This window comes from Haliotis asinina, chromosome 1, assembly GCF_037392515.1.
Source record: "Haliotis asinina isolate JCU_RB_2024 chromosome 1, JCU_Hal_asi_v2, whole genome shotgun sequence".
Lineage (NCBI taxonomy): Eukaryota > Metazoa > Mollusca > Gastropoda > Lepetellida > Haliotidae > Haliotis > Haliotis asinina.
This window is the reverse complement of record NC_090280.1, coordinates 26,333,673-26,361,672: the sequence shown is the minus strand read 5'-3', so window position 1 is coordinate 26,361,672 and position 28,000 is coordinate 26,333,673. Positions and strand designations below refer to the sequence as shown.

The 28,000-nt window shown below is 41.5% G+C and overlaps 1 long non-coding RNA gene across 5 annotated transcripts; it reads left to right on the top strand.

Annotated features, from left to right (window-relative positions):
* On the top strand, positions 1-28,000 carry LOC137289574 (uncharacterized). Of its 5 annotated transcripts, none has more exons than XR_010957187.1 (5): positions 1-72; positions 1,781-1,822; positions 21,250-21,380; positions 22,686-22,819; positions 23,201-25,359. It is a non-coding gene; the product is annotated as an uncharacterized lncRNA (long non-coding RNA). The 5 variants fall into 5 exon arrangements; XR_010957190.1 differs by having other exon boundaries at positions 4-72; positions 1,781-1,829; positions 21,257-21,380; XR_010957188.1 differs by having other exon boundaries at positions 7-72; positions 21,257-21,380.

The window sequence follows — 28,000 nt, the reverse complement described above, 5'->3', positions numbered from 1 at the left end:
AGGGCCACCGATGACGCAACTACGCGCCATGCTGGATCGGTGTGGCCATGAAGGAAATATGTTCGTGGCTCCGTAAGTATTCATGATGTAAAGTAGTTCAATGTTGCTGACACCGTTTGTCAATGAAATATTCCTCTAACCGGCATGCACGGCTTGAGTGTCAACTCGATGTAGTGGTACACACATTCGCCGTCTCCCCGACATAAAGATACTCAATGTACAGTTTGAGTGGATCCACTCACAGTTTGTCATATTGCTACATATATCTCGGAGAGGTATTGTTTGGGGGTAATTCCCTTCAAACACAGAAGACCGTCAGTGGGTCCACAGCGCTGTATTCGGCGTCTAAATGTGTAATTACACGATAGTAGTGGTGCAGCAACAGCCAGACTGCACCACAAGGTAATCGTCAACCAAGCGACTCAGCGGACGTTTAGTGTCAAGCTTGTACGTGTATACGCAGAAGACATCTCTGACCCGCATTGAATGTACGGTCAGAAAATTTTTCATTGTATACTACATTTGATTCAGTACTGAATCAGAGAACAATAATGATTTTAGAAAACGTTTCAGACGTAGTTTAAGTTCAAAAGAATGGCAGAATCACATATCAATCTGTAAATATTACTTGTGATACTAGTGCTCATGAACAAATTTATTTTGAACGTGCTGGGATATGTATTATAGTGACATTGTGGTAGAGATTAAATGAGTGCAGTTAGGACATACCAACAAAACATAGACCAGACACATGTTATAACCTTTCATAGGTAATCGTGATACAGGCTTATACACTGTACCAGTATTTGATACGTTTGTGTGCATCTAAAACATAATGGAAACGTATATTCATAATAAATCATCTCATTTGGGAGTATTGAACTTAACTCCTAAAGCATCTTAGAGGCATACAGGTTAACCTTTGTCTAATGCTTTAAAGACGAGAAAACTCCCAAACCTTCTGTCGCATATAGCATAATTCGTACATTTGGCATCACATATTTTTTAAAAAAATGTTTGCAAAATTTACATTGCCCAATTTCTTAAAATCTTTGTAAATGCCCATTAAAACCTATTGCCCATTTAATATTTGCATGATGATACGATGATAACGTATGGGCAAAATGTACACTTCGAAATACGTGTCCTTAGATACATCTAAGTATTCTCTGTTATACAACTAGTTTTCTGATTTGGACAATTTACCGCCATTTTTAACACAGCAGCTTTTGTTTTATTTGTATTTACACTGAGCACATATTCCATGGAAATGACTGACTCTCAGGCAGTACTGTCTACAATTACAATGACGAACTTCCGTAACGAACCAGCCGTCACATGCATCTTAAAATATAATATGTCCTTGTTTCGATATTCGTCAGAATATCAAGTGAGAGAGAACTGCCAGACTTAGAGAATGATAAGAGAATGCGACATTGGTACACCAAGAAATTCAGCTTTCTCACAGAATTCGCACGTTTTATGAATTTATTCCAGTAACATGTTACATACATATTTTGATATATTTGGGACCTTATTTTCCTAATTTACTTTCCGCATCGACATCATCGACATTTCTGCCATCGAAGTCTTATGTGAAAATTGCCTTTTCCAACAATGATAAATCGCTTTTAATAATAAAGATTTTCAACTTTTCGACTATTTCACAGAGTTACGTATGCTATGAAATATGACTTTGCAATTATTTTGCATTACAAACCTAACAAAATGAACTCTGATTGACAGTCTTGAATTCTTGGATGCATTGGTTGTGTTGCAGTTCGGATACTATTTCTGCTGGTGACATCATGTGCAGATGACAGTATGTGGTAACGTATAATAGTCAAAGGGTTTTCATAGGTTGTGATTTAAAGGATCATAGTTTGTACTGTTTAAGTGTATTATATGTTGTTACAAAATACTGCCTGATTGTACGAGGCTAGTCAGTTCTATATATCCTGCTTCCTATACTTGTAATGCCGTTGTACTTGTTTATTTTGATTTTCCAACGGGGAAATTGATAACATGCCACAGCTGCACATGATTTTTAAACGTGGGAGACTCACGACCGTCACAAACTCACTCCGCCCGCCCGCCACTCATATGCAAGAAGATATACAGCCTACAAAGCAGCTGTTGTACACTGGTAATATCAGCTGAAATTCTCAAAAATACTTCTGACATATAACAACTGATAATCTACAAAATTTATCTGATGACCATGGCTTTTTGAAATGCACTTTTCAATAGGTAAACACAATGAATTTCTAGCTCTTTGTTTGTCAAACAATCCAGCGTGATATGAAGGACTTCGATCTGATTAAACATGCAGGCCATAACATGCAGGTAAAGCTAGGTGAAATATGGTGTAGGCAGGCACAGTCAGGTTACAGGAAGTAAGGTTATCACACAGAGGTTTATTCAGTATTTCAAGCCTATAGTACAGTTGTGTTGTTATATTTTCACATTGCAGAATCACATGGAAATATAAATATACTTTTTATATTATATATAAACATATTGTATGCTGTCTAATTTCAAAAATTCTTTTTAGAAATACTGAAACAGATAATAGTATATTGATATTTCTTGAGTTGAACAGGTTTTCCATCTGCTATTCATCTTTGTGGACAGTTGAGATCATAGGGAGATACCTGTTCCTAAGAAACTGGTAATGTTTACAAATGAAAAGAATTTGAAACTGATCCTAGACATGGCCTTCATTACAAAAATGAAACAAACATTTTGATCATGTACATTATTCTTTCTAAGGTTTTTAACATTAAAAGTTTGTAGTAATTTACAGAAAACTCTTCTTAAACCTCTGTTCTGTTGTTTGAATACATATATTTATGAGCAAATAATGATTTTATATTTGCATTAGGAAATTTTGAGGATTATATTTGACAGTGCCAGTTTTGTGACAATATGTCATTCAATCATTGCATAAGGATGATGGTAAATAACATTTCCAACATCTTGAAATATCCAAGCAACGGGTAAAAACAGACATATGAAGAATATTTCTTATATCACTCAACAATCATCCCCACTGACATCATCCAATCTCGCTGTTGTTAACGATTATCAGGCAGCAGTGTTAGATGGGGAAATGAATGGTGGATGGGGATCAGTGTTCATGCCAAGAACAGGTAACAAAATATGTCACAGCACTGTGTTCCAAGTAGGGCGGGGACGGGTAGCTCTGATACCCGGGACAGGTGGGTAATGAGGTGGACCCTGTCTCAGTAAGTAGTATAGGGAATGATAGTCCGAAAACACTTTTCAAAAACCCCTCTAAAAAGCCTCATTTAGTAAATGAGGCTTTGGTGGGACCATTAGCTCTTGCTATTATTGCCCCTACCACAAAGCCACGCCATCACGTTTACCGTGACTTGGCAGGCGGTAACACTGTGCCGTACGGTACGATCAATAATTCTTCTCTTACAAACCCCCTACCTGGCCCACCCCTCAAGTAGTATAAGTTAGGTTCGTCGGCTTTCATATCCACTTTATCTATGTTGTAAGTTTTGACCGACCATATAGGATCGGTGGCTCGCTTACGGCTATCACCCTCGTGTTCCCCCGGCTGGTATAGATACCTAACTAAGGCCCTATCTGGTATCTGTTTCTCCTTCCCACGCAATGGAGCAGACGACTCTGCTAACACTGATTTTAGTTTGATAGCGTCTGCCGGTTTCTTACCAGTGAGCCGGGTTATTTCATGGTTGATTGCCGACACCACCTCGGGTAAACTCGCTACCCATTCAGTCGATCGTTTTCCAGGGGTGGTCATTTCCCTAGCATATTGATGACCGAACAAGCGCTCAGCCAAAGTCCTATTAAATCTCTCAACTATAGCTTGGCTGCGATGGGCTCCGGCCGTGCCACGTCTGACCTTTGTATCGTGTTTGGCTAGCAGTTGTGAAACGGCACCCATGAACTCCCGTCCGGGATCAACTTGCAGCTCTGTTGGCCAAGTCAGCGGGCTGCGTTTGTATATGCGTTCTAATCCTTTGGCTACTTTAGCCGAATCTTTCGTGGTCAAGGGTTCGGCTTCCTTGTAACGACTGGCTACGTCCACTACGGTTAAGGCATACTTGTACCTCTTATCATGAGGTAGGAACAGTAGGTCTGCCTGGTGAATGCTATTAGGTATGTTAATTCCGAAACTCCTTCTAGGTACGTAGCGTGGCGCCGGCAAATAGATCTGCCACAGGGCTTGTTTTTCAAGCCACGCTTTGGCTTTCTCTGGTGATACTCGTGCCATTTTAGATAGCTTATCTACTGCGCTAGCTCCTTTCCAATATCCACGCGGGCTGTAATAAATAGCCTCAAATTTTTTCATGTCCATACGCGTATGTGTTTATACCATCAATAGCTATCCAACGTTTCGTGTCCATAGGCGATAGGGACGTCTTGTTTATAGTCAGTCCGTATATCTTATGTCCATCACTTCTAAGCGTGTTCATCTTATGCCTAAAGGTACGGGTCTTGAACAGAGCCTCCTTGAATCTGGCGTGTTTGATGTGTTGTTTCACCACATACTTCTTAACCCCCTTAGCCTTCCGGATCTCACTATTGTCGGCTTTCAATATGGAATACATCTTAGGTCTCAAACCTATGTACTCAGCTATTGGCGTGCCAGCACACTCGTCCTTCATCTTACCTAGGACCTTTTTATTTACCGTGCTGTGCATGGTATGGGTCTTAGGATAGTCGCTGGTGTCGTATAAATCGATGTGTTTTTTCATATCCTCGTATATATCCTCGGTTCGAATCTCCATCAGCAGGGAATCCGTGTCAGTGTACAGCACTTCGCACCTGTCGCCGTACTGTTTCTTAAGCTCGTTGTAGTAAAAGTCGTACATCAGGTGTTTGGATAAATCGAGGATACTCATCCCAACGTAAACAGGTCGGTTGAATTTTATGTGGCTTTTCTTCATGTGTATGGCAACTAGGTCGTCTGTGAATATTTTATTACGGTTGAATGCCGGACTGGCTATCAATTTCCTGAGCTTGTCTTCCTCACTAGATCTAACCAGTTTCACGGTTACACGTTTCCTAAGGTTTTCCATAGTCTTACCAAACACCGAGTTGTTCATGAGCTTGTAGAGATTTTTCTCAAAATCACTGGTGGCTTTTTTTCGTAGGTCTGTGTTCATTCTGATGTAGGGCTCCATCCATGGGCTCTGGTCGAACATGAGCACCCTGTGTATTTTGGTCAGCCTCATACCCAATGACAGGTACAGCTGTAGGTTGCGATAGTGAACTATGTACTTGGTCTTATTCATTAAGTTAGGCACGAGTTTTTCAACGTCCGCCACACGACCACCTGACAAGTTATGTTGGTACTCAGACATCCAGTCTGTGTTAACCTTCATACGTTCGGGTGCAAGGGGATAGCTGTTGTGCGATGCGTGTAATGCCTTGGGATACTCTAAGTCAACTTCGAGGATATACCCTTTGTTCGAATCTGGTGCAATGCTCATAACATCAACGTTTGGTACCCATTCGAATCCCCCTGTAGGTAGATACTGGCTCATGGCCCAGCCGTACAGGTTGTTTGCGTCGAGGTATAGAATGTGATTGGTTGGTTTGTTAGGATCGTAACCTTTCACGTATTGATTATTTGCTTTAGCGTATCGCTTGGATGCCATGGAAATCCCACCTCGCAAGCCCTTCTCAATGAATAGGTGTATGTCGTAATCTGTGAGCAATTCCAAATTAACTCCGGTCTTTCTAAGCAAGGCGTCCCACGACAGACCTGGGCTGGTGTAATACCATGCGGGGTCGAGTTTATACTGCTTTAAACAGGTCCGCCTGAACGTTTCAAACACGTCGGCTAACAGCAGTACATCTGTCCTCAAGTACAGATCGTGATAATCGCCCAGGTTCTTACAACCCAGTTTATTCCATACGTTAATCGCGTGCGAGTAATCGTCTCGTGAGACTGACGCCTCATTCAGCTTGCTATAAAAGCAGTCGATAGGAGGTAGTCTGGTCTCTGTGAACTTAGCCCAGCTATCCATGTACTCATATGGGTATACGCCCTTCCTCATGAGCAGGTGTCTAGTCTCGGCGTCTGTGTATCGATCGGTGATAGGGAAGGTATTGTTGGCCTTGACCAGACTGTCGAGTGACGACAGGAGGAATTGAAACGAGTCAATGAACCTAAGTCCGTTTAAGCTGAAGGAGATGTATCTCTCCATGTTGTTTGGGATGCACGATATATTACCATCGATTTTCGCGATGGCCTGCATGATCAAGTGAGAGTCGTATCCTCTCAAGTTGTGAAAGACAACGGGGATGTTTATTGTCTTAGGATTGATTTTAAGCTTGAGGTTGCACGCGTTGTGAGCGGCGCCTCTATACTTACCAGTTATGTGGCAGTGATCTCTCACCGAATCACCGTTAAGTGGTGAGTCGCACACGTGACAGTTAGTGCTACTGGTGTGAGCTAGCTTGTCGGCTCTGGTCATACGCATTGGAGCGATTTTATACAATGCATTCCTAATAATTTTTTCTTCCTCCTGCAAGCACTTTAGAAACCTTTCAGCCGCGTCAGGACCCCTATACACTACCGGAGCTTTCGTTTCCCCGTCACAACGGACGACAATGTATCCAAACGAACAGGCTTTATGCTCTTGTGTTTTGTGTGTGAAACTCCCACTAGTGGATGATTCCCCTACAATTAAGGCTTCGAAGTCGGCGTATATAATATAAGGCACAGACATTTGATTCTTGTGATTGTCGAATTTTAGGATATTTTCACCTTCCTTAGGCATGTCGACTCGTATGGCCGTCTGCCCAACACCTTGGCAATCCTCCAGGTGGGATTCTAATAAATCGGCCCGACTGAAACAGTGTAGGCATCGTACACAAAAGTGTTTTTCCCCAACGTGTTTCGACTGGTCGTGCAACAACCGGCTGAGATGTTTTATCCACGTGTAGTGATACGTTTCACCTTTTTGAATCATGAATAAATTAATAACTTGACAATCCTTCACCGGGCTGACCCTGTGTATTATTGTTGTATTACCTTCGTGTCCAAAAACATTTATAGCCAGATTATTCTGTTTTTCTACTTTAGTGATCTGGGATATTGGGGTGGGTTCATCTATACCATCCCAGTTGAGCCCATCGTCCTGTGGATAATTAGAAGGCCTGTTCGGATTAGTGGCAGCTGGAAATAAGGCTGACCTGATAGATAACCTCAGGCAATCGTTTCCTCTATTCTTAACGTTTACTATGGCTTGTTTGTTCTTATAGTAGGGAGGCAAGGCTAGGTATGACCCACCTCTGAACGGCACGTATTTAGCTATGTCTAGATAGACGTTATCGATTTTATCTACAACCCACCCGGACCCCATGTGTGTGTAGCGTTCTAGGTATTCTCGTATCTGCTGAAAACTATTATCGATTGATGTGTCAATGGTCTCTGCATGTGTGACGACCTCTTGTTTGCCTCGGAAGTAAGGTTGAACATACTCAGTGGTACTCCCAACCTGCTTATCGAGTGACATTTTCACTGTGATCTGAAACTTGATACTTCCTAGATTATTTAGTTCCTGGTTGACCTTATCAGCTATCAGAGGCTTAATATCTGTAATGTCTATGTTTCTATCAATGTGCATGCGCCAACCTCTCAAATAATTGCCTACGGCGTGCTCAGTGCGCACAAACTGTAGGTCAATAGCTCTATTCTGTCGTAATAATTCTACAAGCTGTGGTTTTCTCATACGGGAATACCCGCCTAAACCCAAATCGTGTGCCTCGGTTTTCAGTTGTTTTACAGTGGGACGTGCTACGGGGGTATGTGATAACAATGCAGTTAACCCGGCTTTCCCCAATTTTGAATAACCCGTGTATCCAAGCTGTTTCGCTTGAGCTTTTAACTGTTTTACTGTAGGAGGGACTTCTAAACCTAGTAATCTCAACAATGCTGGCTTCCGCATTCTAGAATACCCGATAACACCTCTCTGTTTTGCGACCCTCTTGAGCTCGCGCACAGTAGTCATTGTGTTTACACCTAAGAGAACTAATGTCTAATTGGTTCACAGTAAGGGGAGGTAACTCCTCCACTCTTGATAAAAAATATTTTATTTCTTGTAATCACTTATTAACCAAACTCGGTTTGTTGGCCACAATTCTCGTAAGTCTTCCAACAGCTTGTGTGAATCTATGTAGGCATCGATCAGTGTTTGGTTATTTGATAACAATTCGATTAACCCGGCTCTCCCCAGGTTTGAATAACGCCGGCATCCAAGCTGTTTTGCTATAGCTTTTAATTGTTTTACCGTAAGATAGGCTTCCATATTCAAGAATGTACAGTAGACATGTTTACACCTAAGAGAACCAATCTCTAATTGGAGTCTATCTTGAGCAGTCGCCTACGTTCTTTTATGTAGCCTTTTTTATTCTCGTATATGAGTTGATGTCTGACTACGTTCGCTCCGTGAGCTTTACATAGACAGTAGTGTCCTTTAACCCCGATACCACACACAGAACACATGTAGTTAGGACTTCCCATATGGAAACAACAGAACCCCTGATTCCTGCATTTCCTACCACAAGCCTCGGTCTTCCCCATAAGTATATATTCGCATCGGTATGGAGCGGGTCTCATGTTTACTTATATAGGTATTTTAGTTTAATTGCTTAGCAACCAACGCAGTAGCTGCTATACCAAACACTATGAAGCCCAGTTCACGATTCATTTGTCCCTTGGATGGTGTGTAGTACTGAGCGAGTGTGGGTTTATTGAGCGCTTCCAATCGTTTACCAGTTAGTAGGTAGTATTCTTTCATTCCTTCATCGACATCGTAGAATGTTTTAATGGCATGGTTTTCACGCTTGAGTTGTTCGTTAATAAAATCGATCCTCTGGAGGCGTTTTTTAACGTACTCGGCCTGTGCTCTTTGTAATTTCTCAGTAGCGAGATCGTGTCGCTTCCTTTCTTCCTGTATTTCAGCCGCGTGATCATCTCGTAGTTTCGAGAAGAGGAAATTACTCCCGGAAAATGCCAGGGCATTCACTAACGCCCCACCAACCATCATAGCTATCGTGGCCATCCCTATATTTATTTCATTATATTATCAGGTATGATCCCTTGTTTTACTAGGATGTCTTTTGTGGCCATCGCCATACCAAGGTTCATTATGAGCATACCCATATCCTGCAGGTTGAAATCTAGCTTGATAGTTGGTTGTTTAAGCACCATTTTAGTCAACCGAGCGTACCCTACTGCTAGACTGGCTACCACTGTGGCGTGGTATGCGTCGTTGACGAACGTTTTCCCCTCAGACATTATGTATATGATATAAAATATTTTAAATTATAACATGATATGCGGGTCTACCATGGGGGATACCCCCATACCCTCACTGTTCTCACTGTTGGGTTGTGGCTCACTGTGGGAGGTGTATAACCATGTTATAACCACGGCAGCAGTTACGCCTACAACCAACAACAGTCGGGTTGGGTTGGTCACTTTATGTTGGTTACACCACCGTTTTTTACCGGCAGCTACTCTCTTAGGATTCTTCTGTCTGGTTACTGTTGGAGGTACCTCCACTGAAGGGGTCTCCTCCACTGGGGTTTCCACCGTCACTGGTTCCGTCACCTCGGACATCTATACTATTATTATTATTCTTTCTCTCAAATTGGCAATGTTTTGCCGTGATAATCGCCGCCGTCACTGGAGCCAACAACATACCATATTTGTGGTACAGCCCGCAGCTGATAGAGCTCACGGCGTGTTCGATAAAAGGGTCTTTATCTAGGTCCTCCCACAGGTAAAGTCGGCGCTCTGGTGGAATGGGAAGGAATTGTGATACAATACCGGTGTATATCTGGGTCATAGCCGATCCTATTGTCTTTGTCATTTCTGCTCCGAGCCGGGACTCGTATCTAGCGTACAGCTTATCGATTTCTTCGGCTGACATTTTGTTAATTTTATCCGGGGTGTAGTCTCCAAAGTAATGTTTTGCTTTGCCGCCAACAGCCAACGCCACCAGTTTCTCTCGCTTGTCATCAGTGGGGCCTGCGGGCGACAATTGTTCGAGCAATTCCTCACACTCCATCTTATAATATAACAAGTAAGATTTAGTTTTAACTATATAATACCCGATACAGGCAAAACACAGAGAAATGAAAGTTAAGTTGCACACGACAAATACTTCAAATATCATAGCTATATGCTTAGCTTTGCTTAGCTTTGCTTAGCTTTGCTTAGCTTTGCTTAGCTTTGCTTAGCTTTTACTTAGCTTTGCTTAGCAAACTATATATGCTACTGGTTGGTCGGTTTTTAGAACGAGCTTAGCATGTTTAGTTTCAGCGAGCTGTTTCTTCACCCGTTCCCGTTCTAATTTACTCATCACATCGTTCTCTCTCAAACACTCCTCAAACGAATCCCTGTCCTTGCAGTGAAATAAGGCCACCCATCGCGTCTGCTCCCTGAGGTCTTTCAACACCGAGTTGAACTTCTGCGTTAGCACCCAGACGCTGTGATTTGCATGCCGGCCGGAGAAGGCCAGGTACGATAGCATGTCTCTCTTTTTTGTTATCTCGCGATTAGCGCTGCAGTCGTCCAGTATGAACAGCGTCGGTTCCCCTTTAAATTTCTCGTGAAGAGCTTTCAACCAGTCCTGCAGGCGTGTTCCAGGGTCGATTTTGTGTACATCCGGGTCCGTCATCACCCAAGGTCGCGCGTACGTTTTATTCATGCTCAGAGTAGGGCACATGATAACGATGTTATCGAACACATCCTTGTAGTAACCCTCCAACATATCCAACACGAAAACGGTCTTACCACAGCCAGTCTGCCCGCATATGATAGCGCAGTGTGGGTCAGTGGGTAGTGGTGGGTACCCTCGGGGGGTGTGGGGGGGTGTCCCCCCCTCAATAGATGGCTTGCACGAATCTCCCATTGTCTATATTAAGTTGCGCGTCCATAATAACGTACAGATATAATTTCAACTTACCAGCGGTTTGAGCCTTCTTATTAATCTGGATGGTTATCCCTTCGCTGCCGTTATCTATACGACGCCCGCTACCGTGCAGTTTATCATCATCCGTGGATCGCATGTCCAACCATAGGGCGTACTTGGTGGTCAGGTATTCACCGATCTGCACAGAGCCTAGGTCCAGGTCCTTTGTTATGTAGCCCCCCACTGGTAGCTTTTTTATCTCATCCCACTGCTGGTGTGGTCTCATACCATGACTGAACAGCTGGTTGGGCACGCCCTCGATGGTCACTTCCACCTTTTCAATCTCGGGGTTGAAAAACTTCTCGCTGTCCCTCCGGAATGGATCGTAATCCTCCACGGGGACGACCAGGATACCTTTCATCGATCGCGCCGGCACGTTCAGGTTGATATTCCACACAGTGTCGCTCTTGTCTCGCACGACTGATCTATGCCTCAGTACGCGATCGTACAGGATAGCCATCTTCCCAGAGTACTGACTTCGAACCTGCCTGGCCAGCTCCGGGCTAGTGACCATGTCGAACTCCAGAGAGATGTTGTCTATGGCATAACTGGCCTCATCACCGTTCGGCGTACGCACTACTTTGCTATAGTCGTTAAACGTGAGCTCGTATTCTAGCCTATCACCCAGCGCGGCCTGGTAAAACGGCGCGTGCCCCGTGAGCAACTCGAAGTCGAGCGGCACGCAGAATCGATTCCCGTATGCTAGAGCGATGGCCTTTTCACCGTCTGATAGCTTGTCTTGCTGGTCTGTCGTGAAGACATACCCTATACGCGCCCGGGTTGATTTGCTGATACCCTGGTACACATCATTGACTCGTTCTCTCTCGCTTTTCCAGAGATCCTTGTAGCAGTGAAACACGTCGCTGTCGTCGATGCTCAGTACCTCGTTACCGCTGATCTTGACGGTCGTTTTCTTGATGATAGCTCGACCCACGTTCCGCACTAGCTCGCGTTTGTCGTTGTCGGAGGTCAACGTGATATTGAACGCCAGTCGAACAGTGCCTGGTACAATGAGGTCATTCTCACCAAGGTTTGGAAATCTAACCAGCAGAGTTTGGTTCTGGTCTATCTTGCTGGGATTGTTGGTGATGGTCACCGACTGTCGCACGGCTCTGGCACCTAATGGCTCTCTCAATTTTCTGAAAGGATCTAATTTTCTACCGTACATTGTTATATAAAAGAAATATATTTTTAATACTAATGGATGAAGACATACCTATGGATGATATGTGGGACGATAGTGCCCAGGCATTCGATGATGAGCAGGAGACCTCATTTACTAGTTTGCCATTGAGCCAACAACTTTTAGAAACAACGGTAAATGATTATTACGAAAGTTTAAAAAGTGATAAAAACTACGTTGAACCCCAGGGTCGATACCATAAGGATTTTTTTATTGATACAAAGGGTGTTCTACGTCTTAAGTCTGCCCCAAAGGTTGACCTCTTTAACAAGATCACTAAAAAACCACTGGCCTTGTCAACTCTAGCCAGCCGCAATGGTGGTGCTGAATTTATCCGTGAACATCTAAACATGCGTGATTACGGTGGTGCAATACCTAAGACCGTTAAAGAAGATCTGCAAGCTACCAGATCCCACCTCACCACTATAGATGAAATGACGCCAGAGCGTGCTACAGAAGCCTCGGACAGCATAGAAAAACTGTTGAGCACCTACTGGGACAAACCGTTACCGGGGTTTGACTTTCCGGTAAGGGAACTGCGTGGCTTAGACGAAGCCGTGAAACGCGTGCGTGGAGAACTCGTGAACAACATGGGGAAACTGAACGAAATCGACGAGCACATCGCTAGGGAAAAAACCAAACTCACCGAAACTGACGACGATGATATGAAGCGTCGCATCAATGAACGAATACGTGATTTAGAAGACGAGAGACGTACACGATTGGAAGCCGCTTCCTCGAATCGTGAACATCTTCGATCCCAGATCAGTCGCATTCGGGAAACAATCGATAGAATACTGAACGAAGATACAACTTTAGCCAACAGGATTCGGATATTATTCCGGGAGCAAGGGATCACCATCGCCAGCATTCTGACTGCATTGGGTTTCATCATATCAACCTTGGTGGTGTCACTGGTGGGGGGTGCCCCCACACCCCCAAGTGCCGGCGGTGGAACTCCAGGCGGTGGTGTTAAAGACTGGATCAAAAAACTCGGGGAAGGCCTAGCTAAACTAGCTGGTAAAGCCGCCGAAGCCCTTCCCGGCATCCTGGGTAGCATCGTCTCGTGGTTGTTGAGCGCTCTGTCTAAAACTGCCATGTGGCTCAGTCAAAACCTGTGGGCAGCCATCGTCGCCGTGGCGGGTCTGGTGTACGTAGCGGCTAAGAAATCTTTAACCAAATAAGTCCCAAAGTTACCCCACCAACCACTAGGGCTGTTTTATTATCAATATGCTGCTGATAGGTGGTGGAAACCCCCGGGGGTACCTCCACATGAACTTTAGGCTCCGGTGGTGGCGCAACTATACCCGTTTCACGTGGTTGGGTGTGTGGGATATAGGGGGTGTTAATATCGGGGTTGATACCCAACTTTTGATCCTTCGTGGCTATGACTATTTCGTTGTTATAACCCACCACTTTTTTTATTCTCAGTTGCATATCACTCGGAGCCATGTACAACCCCACGCCGAACACGTAATTAACTTTCGATCTGGCGTATTCTAACACGTTTTGGTAGCGTTCGATGGCCCGCGGGAGATCAACTGGAGAATTAATAGCATCCTCAACGTTGGCAACGAACTGTTTCTGAGCGTCGTAAGCAGTTCCCTTACCGATGATGTTGGAACGCGTTTGTGACTGCGCACCCAACAGCGACCACACGTACGTTCGAATCGAGTCGTTCAAGCGTATTATACCAGCACGAGTGAATCCTTTCGATGTGTCCAGCATGAACATTTTCCACCCGTCTGCGGTTGACTGCTCCACTTTCTGGACTGTGAAAGCAACACCACCTTTAAAGTTCATACGATCATCCCTCCATTCATTACTCGACAAAGCAAAGTCCGGGCGTAGTTTACCTTGTTTCAGTATAAGATCACTGAGTTCTTTCACTGATCGCACGCCATCAGAAGGAATACCCAACCCGTGGTTCGGCCCCGGCAAACGCCAATCCGTCTTCGGGTTTATTTCGAATTCATTACAAATACGTTCGTAGGCCCGTCTATCGTATGGGTTGTTTGTTGCGTCCCACGCTTTGTCCTGTGGGAGGGGGGCACTGATCTCTTTAAGGATACGTCTGACCTGGTAGTACACGTGGAACTTGAACACAGACTGACTCAGCGGTCCACGCCGAGAGTCGACCAATGCCACACCACACCCCGTTGTAGCGCACCACACGGCAAAGTTGAATTGGTTCTGCCAGAACTGCATAGGGTTGTTGAACCACGCGTGGACTGCCTCAATGTTAGTCACCATAAGCTTATACTTATCGAACACATCTAAAAGCTGGGCATTGAAATACAACTCAGGAGCAACCACGATCTTCATGGGGGAGAAATCTACATCCAGTTTAGGGTAAAACACACCAGGGGAATACATTTTAAAACTATTATATAATAAATATATATGTAATATGTACATAACACTTCCTGGAATAACGAGCGGTGAGGCCGTTCAGCTGACGCACGCGATCGATAACACGTCAGGTCAACTCGAAGTCGCACTCTGCGATATCACCTACCTACCACAATGGACTAACATTAATATCAGCAACAATAAGCTGTTCGTCAGTGGAACTCGCAGTCAAATAACTGACGGTTACTACAGCGTGTGCTCTCTAAACGACGAGGTCTTCAAACCCCTGGGAGCTGAACTCAAGATGAACGACTCAAACGGTACAGTGGTGTTAATCAACAATGGAATAAACCCTTTGAGGCTCGGCCGACCATTAGCAAGGATGCTCGGTATGTCTCCTGACGAGATAAAACCAACAACAACCGTCACAGGCACGAAGTTACCCGACCTAGTACCGTACCGAGAGCTGTACATTCATCTCGGTCAGGTGAGCACAACGTACAACATTCAAGGAGGCCACCCTTCCACTATATTGAGAGCAGTGCCGGTTAAAACTGAGAAATTCAACGACGGTAGAACCGAGTCATTTTCACCACGGCAGTATAAGAGATTAACCCAGGGTAACATACCTGAGCTGACAATATCGGTGTTAGATATAAATCATAATCCTGTAAATATAGGATACCTCAGCTTAACGCTTCACGTAACATGACCAGCGCACAAGGGCCCGGAGTGAAAAAATGCGTCAATATCGGGATCTCCGACCTCGGAGACACACGCGGTTTCGACGCTCCCGGAGTAGATGGTAAATCGTATGCCTTGCAACTGAAAAACAACATTTACAAACGCGTTGAAATCCCCTCCGGTGGAGCCCTAAGTGATATGATAGATACCACAGGAGCAACAGCCAACACTAAGTACGCCCTCGTCAACACCGGTGATGACAACTGGAGAATATACCCATCGTTCGGGGGTAAACTGTTCGACTTAGACGATGTTGAGAGAACTACCATCAAAAAGAACCGGCCATATAACCTCGCCTTCACTGAAGATAACAAGTGGGTGTTTTTACCTGATTACAACGAGTGGTTTCTCAATATTAAGATCTCCTCCCCCTACGTGTTCACTGATAACAAAGACCACTACCTAAACAAAATCGTGAACAATGGATTCCTGCTCGTGGCTTACGTCCCAACTCAGAGACGTAGCGTAGTCGTCAGCCCAATCAACAATTCACCATTCCACATGCTATCGAGTAAAACGGGTATACAAAACGTGTCATTACAGTTGGTGTCTGAATTCGAAGGCGTGGACAAAGTACTAGATGGTATACCGTCAAATACAACACTGACCATCAAAGTCTACCTAGGGGAATCATCGGGGGATAACGTCGAGATCGTGAAGGGAGTCAAACTAGGGTGGGAGAAACGACACAAGGATCAAATTTGCGACGTTTACGTGCGGGTGGGTGTCGGCTCCAACACCAGTCTGCAGGGTATCAACGTGATCGTGGAAAACAAGATATCACTAACCAAGATCTTCCTACCTAACAACATACACTTTATTAGTATGACTTTAATCCCTGAATTATTAACAGAAAACCAGTTGGAAATTATATAATAATATTATAATAATGACTAGTCATCATCCCAACACTACACTTAACGACCTGGGAGATACAGAGGGATTCGATCAGCCTGGTGAGGAAGATGAATTATACATCCTGCACTTCAAAGACAACGTGTACAAACGGGTGTCGTTATCAGATTTTAAAGAACCCAAATGGTTGCTCAACTTAACAATCGCCTCACCTTATATCATATTTAACGAAGATGGTATTTCTATCTCTGAGATTAAGAACAACGGTACCTGGTTCTCAAATTTCATTCCGCATGGTTTATCAAATCCAGTATATAGGTGGGGCGGGAAAAAAAATATGTTACGGGTAAGAGACAAATTAACAATTGGCAATGATGGGGGGGATGTTATTATAAGCTCCAGATTCTACACACTCATCATAGAAGTCTCCTTTACGAGATTTGACGAGGAAAACTCCTTGAGAGGACACCAAATTTTACCCGGGTTGGTAATACACTGGTATGCCGAACACTTAGACCAAGATTGTCGTATTATTATACAAAATAATGTTTCACCCTCTCATCTAACCTATCATCTAACCTACTCAATAAGCCTGCAAGGGGTTTTTATTACAACAGACTATTTATCTATGAGAATTACACCTATTACCTTGAATGATAAGCTATCCCTTGTTGGCTTCAAATTCATTGATAGACTATTAACTGAAACTCAATTAAAATATTTTTCATAATATATATTATAGGATGGGTCTGTACCCAGTTGTAGAGGAAGTAGCGAAGACGTTGGAAACCGTAGATGGGTTCCGCTTGAGGCAGCTATGTGATGTGAAACGTCAACTAGAACAAGACCGTGACACGCGGAAAGCACTATGTAAAAAATATAATAGAGCTTTCAATATCGTGGATGGGGTTGACACTACCCTTATGGCAACCAGCATGGGACTAGGGGCGGCAGGCGTTGGGTTGTTAACCACCATCGTGGCTGCACCTATAGTGCTAGGTATTGAAATAACGGCTGGGGTGACAGGGTTGGTAGGGTTGGCGCTTAAGTTAGTATCACGCAGACTTAATCGTAAGGTATTGAAACACGACGAGATCAGGGTTCTGGCCGAAGCAAAGCTGAACACAGTGAGTGAGCGAATTTCCACGGCACTCTCTGACAGTAAGATCTCAGAAGAGGAGTTTAGTTCAATCCTCTCTGAACTCAAAAAATATAACGGAATGAAACAAGATATTCGATCCAAGTCTCGTAAGTCTGCTATCAGCGAGGACGAGAAAAAAAAGTACATAGCACAGGGAATACAAAAAGCCCAGCAAGCCTTTATTATGAACACCAAAGAGATCGTAGGCGGTTCACATTAAACTGTTTCATTGATATAAACATAACATAGCCGTAAGCGAGCCACCGATCCTATATGGTCGGTCAAAACTTACAACTGTACTACTTGAGGGGTGGGCCAGGTAGGGGGTTTGTAAGAGAAGAATTATTGATCGTACCGTACGGCACAGTGTTACCGCCTGCCAAGTCACGGTAAACGTGATGGCGTGGCTTTGTGGTAGGGGCAATAATAGCAAGAGCTAATGGTCCCACCAAAGCCTCATTTACTAAATGAGGCTTTTTAGAGGGGTTTTTGAAAAGTGTTTTCGGACTATCATTCCCTATACTACTCAGTACCCGAACCTGTTCATGTGACTAATAGGTTAAACAATGTAAGATGTCATTCTTTCATGATTAAAAGCTTGTTCTTTCTCTGAAAATTAAGACATCATTTACAGTCACCTGTTTTGAACATAATTCTTAATTAAGATACTGAAAATTTGTAATTATAGCCTCCAAGGTGAAGAATATATTGCCACTTCCTACACATTTGATGAATTATTTATTGGGTGTCCGGGTAGGGTCATATGGGATGTGGTACCTTGGTAGAAATTCTGGACCCACATATGCCGTAGTGCCAAGAATATATTACACAATCAATCTGTAATATTTAGCAATATTTCAGGGGGACACCAGAAATGAGCTTCACACAATGTACCTATGTGGGAATTTAACTCTGGTCTTCAGTGTGACGAGTGAACGCTTTTACCACGAGACTACACCACTGCACCCAATCTGTATTATAACAATCCCTCAATCCGTATGCACCCATTTCACGACATATCTTGCCTACGTTATAGATGCATCTTTTCCATGATAAAGCTTACTTTTAAGCACTTTCTACTTTGATCTTAGGAGCAGTGGGGTAGCTTAGTGGTCAGAGCGGCCACCTTTCATGTCGAATACCCAGGTTCAATTTCCCACATGGTACTATGTGTGAAGAATATTTATGGTATCCCCCTGGTGCCACATCTTAGCTACTACCATTGTCAGATTTCAGATTTGAAAACAGTTTATCACATTGTTACATCACAGTATCTATAGAAACTGACCAGATGTTTCATTCTCACCTCTCATCACCACACCCCACGTCACCCCACCCAAACAACCCCACTTCAAACCATCACGCCACGCCACGCCACGCCACGCCACGCCACAGCGCACATACACACATACTGCATGGCCTTCCCTAAAATGATGGCAGCTCTTATCTAAAGTTAAGGTTAAAGCCACAAACATGTACTTGAACATGATCTGATGGGAAAACACGCCTGGGAGTCAGCGCTAAAAGATAAGATTTGAAATTTGAAACACAACTAGGACAAGGTAGCTGTTGTACCTGGGAAACTAGTTCATCTTAGCATAAGTGATGAACTATAATTACTGATCATGTGCGGTTTTGACATTGTTATACAAGGTGATATTTTATAACATTTGTGTTTACATTACTTGTACGTCATTTTCTGAGGGTTTTTCGAGGCTTATTGTCTCAGTTCAGTACAATTTCTGAAAAAAAAACAGCTTTTATATTGCATTGTAAGTTGTACGTAAGTTAACACTTCTTGTTTACATACCACTTTTGTAGCTCTCATAGACTTGCATAACTATCTAAGGTAACAAATAATAGTGTAAACGACAATTTCTAGAAGGATATGAATAAAAAAATGCAGTGTTCCTCTTACAGATCCATCAAAATTCACTATTTGTTTATTTACTAACTGTGACATGATTTGTTGTTTGATAGATAAAGTACTATTTATTGCAACATAAGTATATATGTTAAATATGTGTATACCGGTATATGGTCACATGGAAGATTGATCTCTCAACTAACATGGGGGCACCAACTGCAAACTTTATGCAGTTAAATCGCTTGAGGATCATGAATCAAACTGCTGAAAAGCATATGCAGATATTGTGCATGTCAACAGCCGTGTACTGAACTCATGACAATAATCTTTTCAACATTATGAATTTGTTTTACAATACATCAGTTCATGTGTGAACAGTACCTATACACAGTATGGCATATTTTGCAAAATGTAATTTTACAACAGTTGCCTGAAGTAGGAGGCTACATTTACACTTGTGAGTCTTTTTATGGGAAGTATATAATTACTACAGTTCATTACAGTGATATGTCTATTTTTACTTGTTTACATCTGTAATATTTGTAGTACTTGTTTACTACAGATTATGATGATCATGATTCCTTGTCTACTATAGCTGATAGTAAATCTTTCATAACTTCTCTGTATAGTTATGACTGTTCATGATGGTGACATTACTATAGTTTCCTTGTTTCCTATAACGGTACATTTACTACTTCTTGGTTCACTATTGTCCTACAGCTCACTGCCGCAATTACAAAACACATGCTTGTATGGGGACTAAATCCAAACGAGCCCATATTTACAGAAAGGTGATGTATGGTTTCATATAACACATCAAAGAAATTCATTTAACTATGTTGACAATACTTTTGTTTAACTGAACAATGTTTCTAGGAGACTGATTCTTCTTACTTAAGCTAATAACTAGAAAACCTCTTAAAAGATGAATACAAAATGGGGCCTATCCTACAAGGTGATTGGTTGTTTTCCTTACCTACAACCTATCACTGAGATGAATATCTAATTTGTATTTTCATTGTGCTTGAATAATAGTAATATATCACCTGTAGAGGATCTATAATTAACACTGAAAAAGCCTATAAATGTGATGTGAAATACAAGCACATGTTCACACATGCCTGCTATATCAATGAAATAATCTAACACTAAATCACCTAATACTCTGAAGCAGGTAAAAACATGTTCCAGCAACAACTACAACAGACTAAATGTGCATCACTTCATGATGTAATTAATGAGTAATTCCATCCTGAAGCTATTGCTGTGACCCAGACTGTGTGGAGCAGGTAAATCAGGCCTGTCTGATAAGACCATGCGTGGGGTAATTTAGAAATTCATTACACAGACTCCCCACCCAGACCCAGATCCCCAATCAGCAGACATGAAGTTGCATGTGGCTTCAGGTTTCACCTGCTGATTGTGATGCACGGCATCAAAAATAAAAATAAACCCTTAACCTTGACATTCATTTGCAAGCAATCAATGTATGCATTGTTGATACCAACTACTTCAGACAGGAATAGGCTGACATATGTCACTGTAAATATCCTGTTCAGGAAATTCTGTGAACTATAAATACACCACAGTTTAGCTTCCCTATTTAGGGCAACTTCTTGAAATCATCATTACCAGCTAATGTATTGTAGCATATGGACAATATCACACAAGCCATGTGTATGGATTCCAGCTTGTATAGGGAGGTAATTTGAAGTATTAGCATATTGTTATTTGGACAAAGCTGATGGCAGCTTTATAAACATAAAACAGGTTACGGTAAATTTTAAACTATCATCATCATCATCACTTACTTCCTTAAATCTGATCTGTGTTGATTTTAACTAAACCATCACTCACAATTTAATGTTGAAATAATATGTCTGCTAACATTCTCTTTATCAAGTCATCAAATGTTCTGAAAGATATGTCAGTAATAGTGAAAATATGCCTAAGTCATCCAGGACTTATCATAATTGTTGTTGCTGTCCTCCTCCTTTTCCTCCTCATCATCATCGTCAACACTGATTTCTTTAAACATCATGTTTTTCCCTTTTGAATTCAACTATCATCATCCATAACAACACAAACTATCTCTGCTAATATTCTCTTTATTGAGTCATCAGATGTTCTGGCAGCTACGTAAAGGTGACGACAACATGAAAAATGATGACAGTCATCTCCGAACAGGAACTGTTACATGTGCCTACTTCACTCATGCAGCCTTCAGCCAGCATGTTCACTCAAACTGTAAGTCACCATTTTCCTCTGTCACTTTATATTGTCAGTCTTCTTCCAGGTCTCACTTGAAATGTTTTCTGTCAAAGAGAAATAGCTAAATATTTCGTACATAAAATAACTTTGCTTTACCAAAGGGTGCATGTTTGTTGAGGAATAGCAGTGCATAATGAAAGAATCCAGTATTCTGAGCATTGAACAATAGCTGTAGTTTCCAGCTAAAGTTCATCCTCCACTGACTTAGTGTCTGGCAACAGGTGTTTGTCATAATCAATGGTCGACAGTTGCACATACATAATCCTACTTCCAGAGTAAACACACAATGATGCACACATTCTATTTCAGGATGTAATTACAACACACATGTTCACATAGGAAATAGCTTGCATGACTGATTTTCTCTCTAAAACAAAATACAAAACATGACTAGCTATTAGTTTACTGCACAAAGACCTTTGTTCAACTAGTCAGCTAAATATCCCTAATTTGAGGACCATTCCCTCCACCTAAAGAAGCCTTTAATCAGTCTTTATAATCAGAAACTGTTTGACTGTAGTTGTAATTTATCAACATGAGTGAGTGAGTGAGTGAGTGAGTGAGTAGTGAGTGAGCGAGCATTCTCGTTGTGACAAGCAAACACTGTAACAGCATACATTTCTGTGTTTACATTTCTTCAACATGTTGACAAGAGACTCAAACCTGCACTTAAACAACAGTGAACAAATCGTGAATAACACTATATTGCCTGCTTGCTGTTGGTAAAAAAATAAAAGCTTACATATTTTCCTCCTTTTTGCCTTTGTAGCATGCAAACTTCAAGCATTACAAGGTTAAGGAACTAAAAACAAAATAATACATTTTCTTCCTGTTAGTTTCAGGTAACCAGCAAACAACAAGCATGCATGGAAAGATAGCATTTTGAAAACAAATGCACAGAATTTCCTCATTTGTTTCCTCGTAAATATTTAAATAGAGCCTTGATGACTTATCCTATCTTTTGTTGACAGTTTACAGCCTTGTATAATTTTGTCAGTCTGATGACTGGTCACCCTTAAAGCCTGTATACTATACCCAGGAAGGGAATTAGCCCCTGACTGGCCCAACAAGCAAGTGCTTTAACCACCTAGCTACCTCCTGAGAAACTACCTTATTTTGACCACATGGACACCAATATCTATACAAATCTTATTGAATAAGGCCAAAGAAAGCGAAAATGCTATCAGGGTTGATTTGACATGAAATTCAGAAGAAACAGATAAAAATGGTTCAAAAATGATGAAAAAGGAGTGCTAAATGAGTGTCACCATGGTATTTCAGTCAGTGTTCCATGACGGCCGGAGTGTTGACAGTGATATCTAACACCTCATACCCATGCTGGGAATCAAACCTGGATCAGCAGCTGGACAAGCCAAGCTCTTACCACCACACCACAGAATTGTCTACACTTACAGGTGATACCCTCCTGAGTTTGTCACTGTTGCCTAGTCATTTCATATTAGTTTGAACCACTGGATTCTCAATATTTGTATTCTTATGTGGAATATAAATGTAATCTCAGATCCACATCCAACTACTTTAGTTTGTCTCGCACTTTTTCCCCACTCCCTTGCCCTCCCTGCTATAAGCCCTAAATGAAGCAAGTCTAGAAACTGGGAAACTACCTTATTAACATGGACAACAATATATATACAAATGTTACAGAATAAGGCTGAAGAAAGAGAAAATGCTATCATGGTTGATTTGACATTAAATTAAATTCAGAAGAAACAGATAAAAATGGTTCAAAAATTATAAAAAAGTAGTGCTAAATGAGTGTCACCATGGTATTTCAGTCAGTGTTCCATGACGGCCGGAGAGTTCATGGTGACATCTAACACCTCATACCCATTGGAATCAAACCTGGATCAGCTGCTGGACCACTGAGCTACAGAACACCATAGATATGCCTACACTTACTGGTGATACCCTCCTGAGTTTGTCACTGTTGCCTAAGTATTTCATATTGGTATGAACCAATGGATTCTCAATATTTGTATTCTAATGTTGCATGTAAATGTAATCAATTATCTCAGATGCACATCCAACTACTTTAGTCTGTCTCGAATTTTTTCCCGACTGCCTTGCCCTCCCTAGTCCTAAATGAAGCAAGTCTAGATTTCCTCTGAATTTCCCATCTCACTGGGTCTCCTATTCTATTCAAACAGGAATATTTGTTTCCAGAAGAATTATACACATTCAGAGACTAATCATTAGTCAGTATGAGACAACTGAAAATAATGTCATTTTCACATCACATCAGTTATCTAACTTGATCAGTGTTTATTTGACATGATGACGTGGTTTATGCATAAGGATCAATATACAGGGAAGTTTGAATGCATTTAATCAAAACACCAGAATGAAGCTGAGGTCAGAATGACCTTCCATAATCTCAACGGTTGATGGTGTTGACATGGGTGGTGTCCTCCAGCCACAGAGTCTCAAACCTGGACTGACACAGTCCCAGAAAAAAGAACCATTTCATTTCAAAACTAAATACCTGTAACAAAAAACATATAAAGAAGTATAGAGTAAGATTCAAAGCATGCTAAAAAGACTTTCTAATTACAGCTGCTGGTAACTATGGTAACCAATATAGTGCTGAGTTGATCAATACAAATCTAGACTATCAGTCAGGTCACCTTGACCAAATGCTGCCATAGTTTCAGGTAACTGCAACATTATGACATGTATCCCTTTACCTGGCCGCCGCTGCTAAAACAGCTCATGATGTTTTAACACACATTAAGGAACAAATGAATGAGGAGAGGAAGGGGCAGAGAGAGATAAATCATGTTATACACTAGTGCTGCTAAAACAGCTCATGATCTACTAACACACTTTAAGGAACAAATGAATGAGGAGGGGGACGGACAGAGAGAGATAACTTATATTATACACTAGTGCTGCTACAGTTGCTTTGCAATCGGTGTTCGTTTCTTTTCTTTTGTACGGAATGGTCTAGTTCACCATTCCTAGTTTTGGCTCGTCTTAGCTATGGTTGCCGAAAAAAACGCATGGTGTTAAGAGATCGGTGTTGTGTACTGGCGCAGCTATATGACATGTAGTCTGGACCAGACAATCCAATGATCAGCAGCATCAGTGTACATCTGCACAACTGGGATATGATGCCATGTGTCAACTAACTTAGTGAGTCTGGTGGGTGTTGAGTTTCATCACACTCATGAAGTAAAACACCTTGTCCATAAAGTTGTACAATACTAAACTACAAACTACAATATGATATACCATTAAAATAAAGTAGGGGATGTTCCATTTTGTGAGCATACCACTAGTCAGTGTCAAAAGTAATATCCATACAGATGAAACATTAACAAATTTCTCATCATGTGTTTCCCCACAAGGCTTCATCATTTGCATTTTATCAATGTCAAATCCTCTTCCTGTTTTTGAATGGTATAAGATAAAAGAAAGCTAACACCATGAGACATGTTGGTAATATCCAAGTACTGCATTAAGCACAAAACAAAAACCAATGAAATAATCAGTAATTATTACTGGATATTTATAGATGACACATATCCACGAACTAGTGCACGCTCAAAGCGGTAGGCAATAATACTGAAATATAAGAGCAGTTGGTGGGTATCAAGTTTTGATACAGATTCTTGATAATGGCACAAGAATCAATATCAAAATGTCGCACACAAACAAAAAAGAAGTTGTTATCTTTAAAGTTTGTCAATACTGCACGTCTTATCAACCTGTCCTTGTTGTTGAGGTGTCAAGTGAAAGCCTGGAGTCTGGTCTTGCTGGACAACCTCCACATCAACAAACCGAGCCTTGGAAGATGTTGCTGGCTTCAATACTGTTGTCTCCCATCATGGCTGTGGAATTCACTCGAGTCAGGTTGGGAACCCTAGATGAGCTTTTGACATGTGCTTGTGCACAAGAATTGATCAACAGGGACTGTATAAAACTATCCTTCCACCATCATTTGGACTTTTGTTTTTAATCTTGATACCTATGAAGATCCAGGTTAGAATGTTACAATTGCTTTTCTGCAATGACTAACAGGATTGGGTAGTCAGGTAGACACATCGAGTTGTGTGGATGGATGGACATGATGATGATGCAGCTGTATCCTGACTATTAGGGGGCTGTGCTGAGATTCACCCGACAGTTTGTCACCCTTCGGTGTGAAGAGTGAGTAGTAGAACTATGTTACATGATAGCATTGTTTGAAACAGGACAAAACCACAACTAGACATCAAAACTGGTAACTTCCAAAAGTTTCCTCCCCCCAGTGAATAACCAGAACAGACAATCCAATGAAATTATCTCAAGTTTTTATTAAAATGAATAATTTAATGAACCTGAGAATTTTATTTAGTGATTTTTTTATTTCTGTTGCTTTTTCAGTAATAATATATGTCAAGCCTGTGATATGACCATTCAGTGTTCAAACAGTAATTGTCAAGTCTAAATGTAATGCTCAGTTTGAAAAATACATTTTAAGATAGAGTGGAACATATAAAATTTTTACCAGACCATTCGGCTGGCTAGCTGTAATTGATTGGTCAGACGGAATTCTTTCATCTGCTGATGATGAGTTTCTTAAACCACAATTTCATTTGATCAATAAGTCAGATCTCAGATCATGTTGGGTACAGAGGTTTGAGAGTCATTTGTCTGGTTTACGTTTTGTGTGCTTATCCCTATTTCGACTGACTTAATCATTCATCGTTCTCATTTGAACCCAAACGGACAGTAGTGCAATATGTAGGGTACTGTCAGTGTATGAAATAAGGGCTTGTCTGACTGCTGAGACAAGCAAGATGACTGACAGATGGTGTAAAGTTACAAGACCATTGAGCTTGGTAAATTCTTTACATAGCATGTTCCATACATCCAAGTAAATTCACCTTACCTAAAATCTATTGTTTTATCAAATCAAACATTACATTCAGATTTGTTCGAACACTGAAGCACTGCGTTGACACATATGATCACTAAAACAGTTACCTTTTCATCGCTAAAAATTGAGTTATTTTCTTTCAATTGTCTGGTCTGGTTAAATCCATTTGGGGCTGGTAACATTTTGAAGTAGGTGGGCTGATGTCTGACAGGGTTTTTCGCTTATATCATACACTGGTGCTCTACTTTGCAAACTTTGGCACATGCAGTCTTTCAAGGGATTGTAAAATCAGATTCCATAGGGTAACAAGCACATCAGAGAAGACTGAATGATCTGACAGCTGTGATGTGATGAAATTTGTGCCAGATTTTTGTAGGTTTTTTATAAGTGCACATCCAGTCAATACTGACCATACTTTTCAATATTCACTGCTGTATTTCTAAACAAGATGACAAGGGGTATGGTACGTATTGTTATACAAGGCCTTTGCTTCCATCTTTTTTGGATTGGTATATGAGATTTGATCACAATGCAGAAAATGGACAAGAGCCAAACCTAACAAAAATGCACAGATGTTGACAAAATAATTCAGTTCCTTAACATTTTAGAGAATTTCTAAAAACGGTAACAAACTCAATGTACGTAAAGCCGAAAACACAGCATTTCTGGATTGCATTATGGTATAACAAAAACTGAAGACAAATTGCCATGGGTTTATTACTGCGTTACACTGTTTCACTCTAATGACTTATACTGAATGTTTACACCCATTTGGACAATATTCCAGAAGTATCACAGCGGAGGGACACCAGAAATAGGCTTTACACATTGTACCAATGTGGGAATCGAACCTGGGTCATCAACATGACAAGCCAACACTTTAACCACTAGGCTACCCCACCACAGATGAATGTAATCACTGGTATTTTCAAGTTGGTGACATCATGTGTCAACCCACATGTCTGTTTTGCTTCTTGTACTTAGCTTTACTGAATGCTAAACACACTGATACGGAGTTATCTTTCCTTCATGGCAAGTCTAAGCAGACAGATGCTGTGTGTAGGAGGGACACTGTGTCAGTTTTATTTATTGTTTTTAAGAAATATTAAAACTAATAATTATTACATTACAGGCCTGTCCAAGTCTATTGGAAAAGGAGCGTATGGAGGTAGTCATTTGCCGGGCATGAAGATCTGGGTTAGAATTTGTCTTCAGCAACCACTTCTTGTCATCATGGCAGCTAGCATCAGGCTCCCTTCTTAAAACAAATATAACATTACCATTAAAGTCAATGGGGAAATACATATTACGTTTTCCATCAATATGTACAGTGGGTGAGGGGGAGGTAATCTGATAAATAACTTACTTAGTTGTCTCCCTTGCCTTCATGCTACCCCATGCTACAAGTAAAGTAAGCTTGTTACACATGACTAATATGTAAAAAACAATCGTCAGGTGTAGTTAATGGAGGAATGTATTTTTAATTAACGTAAACTTCATACACATTATTGTCCAGCTGCCAGATTTCTCAGTCTGTGTTTATTGTCCTGAGCCATTGTGGTTCAAATTCCAACATGATGGACTGACTCAGTGTAAAATTTAGTGTCAAACAATGTAAAGTATTGACCAGCTCTTTTTTTCAAGAATGTGAATGCAATGTGCATGTACATGTTTGAAAGGAAAAATAAGCAACAACATTAAACCAAATTTACTT